A 5972-nucleotide genomic window follows, 5' to 3' on the forward strand; every position below is an offset into this window, starting at 1 on the left:
TCTAATCTTAATCAACAGTTTTTCCTTATCCTTCACACATGTTCTTTGCCGGCCAACTTGGCTAGAAATGGTTGGAATCCGCGTTGACTTTTGTTGACCCTTTTTTTTTTTGGTGCACTTTCTTCTCCTTTATTCATTCAATTGAATCTCTACCAAGACTTCGGAATTGGCCTTTGACTTTCTCAAACCAAATATTTCTCCATGAGAGTAGATCATCTTGGTAAAATTTCAGGACTTAGCTCACCTTGGTTTGGTTGAAAATGGTGCCGGAATCTGTACAGGTCCGGTTTTACAGTTTTTTGTCTTCTAGTACAGAAATTTGCACCGATCTTTTGAAGGCTTTCCACTCCAAAATAGCTCTTGGACTCTTCATACGAAATGATCATTTGGATGTCTAGAATGTCTTTGAGAAATTTCAGCTCATTTGGAGTTCATTTACTTAGTCTGCCACTCCTCCTTCCTTACCTAGCTCGATTTCTCCTAGCCGGAGTAGGAAAATGTGCCAAAGTTGAGTTTTAGGGCATTTCCAAGCATCTCCATAATTTCTTAGCATGATAAGGAAAACATAATAAATATATATAAATAAAAACAAAGTGTCACGCCCCGATTTTTAACACAAATAAAAATCGATATATAATCTCATAATTATACATGCGTGATGGTTCAACCATCAATACAAAATACCTAGAAAACTTTTTCCTTTTAAACCAAGTATATACTAATTCCTTGAACCCACAATGTCAATATATACCCGCTCCGCAGAGTCATATATTACACAAGCTTGTAAACACAAGAATCTGAAAACAAACAAAATGCAGACACGTGTACAAAAAATAATAATTTTATTAATTTAAGTGTGGGTTACAATATTTGGTAATCCTCTTATTCTATTTTCGACGATGAATTTCACTCAAGGACTTGACGCTTGATCTTGAGTTGTACGATGGTCACGAGAGTCGACACGTGACAAACGTTTTGACTTGAGGTTGGTGAGGAACCGGCTATATGGCAGCTTAAGGGTTCTTTACACGAGCTTGGAGGCTTCAGAAATTTTGAGAGTATTTTCTTCGTAATTGTATTTCATTAATAGCATAATCAAATCAATCAGCTTTAATTAACTGATTTAATCACGACTATTAAGGAATTAGCCAATTAATTTGATGGCTGATTTTCATCTTGATTATCAATTTAAATAAATTGACATCTAATCAGTAGACGAAATTTAATACTTGATTTGACTTGAAATCAATTGATTTAATTTGATTGATCCGCTTTAATATCAATTGATTTAGCTGAAACAAATTCATTTATTGCCGTCAAGCCTTTCATGTGTCGTCAAGTGTCGTTCTCTGAATCTGCATGATTTCGCTTACTCACAAGCCATGTGCACATTTTGTAGGACCCACATGCCGAATGTGTTTGTTCGGTCATAATTTCAAGTGTTGACCGAATTATTTAATGAATTTTATTTTTATTAAATTTTTGGTGTCTACAAAGCTTACAAATTTAATTATCACAACAAGATAATATGTAAATGCTCCTCAGAGCTTACTACAAGCGGAAGTCTTAATAACGATAAAGTCACAAAATTGGCTGCCTACCGTAAAGCTGCTAGCACGCTACCTCAGTTTCAGCCACAATTACCCTGACCTGCAAGATTATCCCCTACACCATTGAATAGTGCACCGGGTTTCCACACAACAAACCCGGTAAGCTTATGAAAGCTCGTATGAGTAATTCAAAACAACTCACAAAATCACGGGATAAACCCACACGTTTTAATCAAAAAACAACTCATACAAATCACGGGATAAACCCACATCTTTCAATCAAGAAACAACTTATCAATCAAGAAACAACTCACGCAAATCACGGGATAAACCCACACAAAATCACGGCGGACAGACTAGAGCTCTAACTGATCGTATCCACTAAACCGACCAAATGCGTGAAGTCCCGATTTTCTCACCCACGATCACATTTCGTGATCCATGATCCTCAACTCGTAAGTCTTTGGATCCACGGTATAAATACTAAAACGTTTAAAGGAGTTGCACAGGACCCAAAATGTTACACGAATCTAAAATAAAAGATTCCCCTTAACTGATCCCTATCAATTACTCCCGGTACAAGACCCACATTTAAATAAGCCACCGCGAACAAAAAATGTTCCACAATGCACAACACTTTTCAAAACAATAGAAATCAACTCTTTCACAAAATATTGTTTCACGAAAAGTTACACTCCACAACAATAAAATGAACGCACCCGCAATTATTATTTTATCACAACAAAACCACCAACACATATATATTTCACGTAAATATATATATATATACACACACACACACACGTAGACATTCACTCAGGAATGCTACTAATACCAACTATAGTTTCCAGTTAACTAAATAACTCCCAAAACGATAAGGTAAACCCGTTCGTAAATGAACATTGTGAGATTACTCACCTCGGAATCCTACTGCGTCTTCTATACATAACCGAACTAACACTCACACCAACAATTCGTCCAAATCACCTTGAGAAGCACCTAATCACCAATGGTCTCAAATCAGTATACAAATCACCAAGTGATATAAAGTTCGAATCCCCTAATAGAACAACAACCCTGAAAGTAACGCCAATCAAGGGAAACCCTCATCCGAGACCACCCAAGTCTCCTGAATGCTTTTACGATCGATGTGACAAAACCACAAGTCGATCGGATAGTCGGATCCTCATGGATCGATAACCGAAACTATCGAAATCACAAAAACCCTAACATGCTCATACAATCTCCAAAAATTACGTATTGTATATCAAAATTCTCGTATCGATGAGTAGATCAAAATCAGGAACATAAACTATCCCTGAGGTGGCTGGAAACCGCCTGAAAACACCACCACAGTGGCAGTGCAAGCCCAAAGTCAGATTTTGGCAAAGCTTCCAACACAAAATTTCTTCATCTCAACTCCAATTACAACTTTCATAACTACACCAAAGTCAAATTATAAACCAAACGATAGAATTTTACGTTAGAAAACAAATCAGGCCGATTGAAACCCTAGAATTTCAATTCCAAAATTCAACCTCCACACTTTGAATCGATGCAAGCCACCTTGGAGAGAAGCAACTACATCCTCCAAAAGCCCTCAAGAATCACCGGAAAAGGTGGCCAGAATCCCGACTCCGATTAAGGCGATTTCAACTCCGCCGCGGCTTCTTCTCGGTCTTCCTGCTCCTCCTACAGCTCTAATTGTGAAGAACCACTTACACAGACTTGTAGAGGAGGTTGAGGTGAAGAAAGCCCACTTTGTTTTACGTCCTATGGTGGCCGAACGGCGGAGAACGAAGGTGGAGGGGCGACTCGGGCTCGGGAGAGGAGAGAGAAAAAGTTTCCAAAAAGGGAAATCTGATATTTTTCCAAAAATTTTCCTATTTGACCAAAATAGAAACTTTTTCCATTGGCCATAAGTTCTTCATACGACGCGCTCTACGATATTTGTGAAGGAAGTTTTTGGAGAAACCCAACATATAAAAAGACAACCTTTGCACACCCCCCCCCCCCCCCCCCCCCCAAAACCTTATTCTTCGAATAATAATTAGTCCGAAACACTTCTGCTCAGTCCACGAGCCACGAAATCGTCCAATAACCACAATTAGATTCCAGAAAATCCTCAAAAAATAATAACAAATTTCCAGGGTACTACACAAAGGTTAAGTAAAAGTGATTATGAGAATAATTACTAGGTGAATATTGTAGAGTATTATTTTCTCTACTTGTTGGAGTAGTTTCGATACCATGTCCCCTTTAAACTTCCATTAATAACATACTAGCATTTTTCATACATGCTCTGCATGTGTAATAGTTTTTTTTATTTTTTATTTTATTTTAAGAAAATAAAAAAATAAATGAAATAAAACAATTATTGCAGAGAGAAAAGTGGGGATTGTGAGATCATTTTTTTAATAACAATATATTTTGTAATTCTCATATTTACCCTTGTGATTTAATTTGTTCTAAAAGTTTATTAATCTTTTAGGGTTAAATATGTCAAAATTTTTGATTTTGGCTAACAAAATCTCTTCTCTTAATAATAATATAAATAGGCGTGGCCGTACGTCAAAATTTTTTTTTTTAATTATTTTTATGAGGACTTCCTACCAAATGTTATTGCCCCTTATTGATTGCGATGTCCCACTTCAAACTTCCACTAATAACATACCAGCATGGCCGCATGAGGGCTGCTTCCTATAAAAAATTTATTGCTTCCTATCAAAAGTCTTTTTTTTTTTATGACGACTTTCTAACAAAAGTTGGTGCCAACACTAAATGAGCTTTGACACGTTTAGACAACATGAAGATGATTGATGTACAAATGAAAATATCAACACTAAATGAGCTTTGACACATCACTATGCCAAAAAAACCTTCTGACGACAAATATGATTTGTCATCTGATGAAGTCAAAACCTTCAGACAACTAATAGGATTAACACTAAGAATGTACAACAACTAATTAATTTATGAGTCGAATACAGAATGTTCCATTTACAAAGTAAGCACTAATGTCACTAGACTAAATGGTATTGGACTTTTTGTGACATTTTGAAATGGCATCTGGTGTTAGTATTTCTTAATATCCTCCTTGTTTTTGGCAAATAAAATGACACATTGATTTTTAACTCTCGATCAGTTCAACTACCATACTCTTCTGTCCTCATGTTATTAAGTCGGATTGATTCAAACTTCGAAGTAATCAGTTTTTTACTTTATTTTATTTTTTATTTTGGACGACAATATAACTCCCCACCTCACCCCTAATGGCAGTGAGATTTGAACCCATGACCTCCACAGTATTAGTTAGGCTACCTAACTGACAGTAATCAGTTTGTTAATCAAGAGGAGTCTGCGCCCCATATAAAGACTTCTTGTTGCTCAAAATGAAACTTAATTAGCTAAATTTGATGATCGTGATAATAGCCTGTTATTCTGGCTGGAGGAAGAACTCATGTTGGCTCCATGAGTATGAATATTGTAGAGTATTATTTTAGGGGCCGTGACTATTTACCCAAATATGGCCCAACATTTCCCCAAACACTCCACCTACTTTTGTTTGTGCCCACTTACCCAAACCACCAGTGACACGACGCTTTTAGACTGCAAAAACAAATAAATTACAAATCATGCCGCCAGCCCGTATCAACAGCACGTCTTCATTGACTTTACTTTTTCAGATCTCTCTCTCTATCTCTCTCTCTCTCTCTCTCTCTCTCTCACACACACACACACTGTCACGCCCCGATTTTCAAACACAATTAATTATCACAGTAAATACACAGGGCATGATGGTTCAGACATCAATACAAAACACAATGAAAAATTTTCTTTAAAGAACAACGAGTAAAGATGTCCTGAACCCACAATGTCAATACAGACCTATTCTCTAGAGTCACATATTACATTATAAATAGTTTACAAATTAAACTGAATGACAAATCAAGAAGTAAACACACCCACCACAACTCACTACACAGCGGAAGACTTAAAACTAAAATTACCCTTCGACGTCCACGCTACCGAACGTAACCCTCAGCTTCGATGACGAATAATCGATATTCTAACCTGCACAATAAACCCTACACCAAAGAATAGTGCACCGGGTTGAACAAAACAATTCCGGTAAGCTTTTTAAGCTCGTATGAGTAAACTCAATTAAAATGACTCACGTCACTCATGCTCCACCTACTTTTGTTTGTGCCCACTTACCCAAACCACCAGTGACACGACTCTTTTAGACTGCAAAAACAAATAAATTACAAATCATGCCGCCAGCCCCTATCAATAGCACGTCTTCACTGACTTTACTTTTTCAGATCTCTCTCTCTCTCTCTCTCTCTCTCTCTCTCTCTCTCTCTCTCTCACACACACTGTCACACCCCGATTTTCAAACACAATTAATTATCAGAGTAA

The sequence above is a fragment of the Rosa chinensis genome, chromosome 5, assembly GCF_002994745.2.
Source record: "Rosa chinensis cultivar Old Blush chromosome 5, RchiOBHm-V2, whole genome shotgun sequence".
Classification (NCBI taxonomy): Eukaryota; Viridiplantae; Streptophyta; class Magnoliopsida; order Rosales; family Rosaceae; genus Rosa; species Rosa chinensis.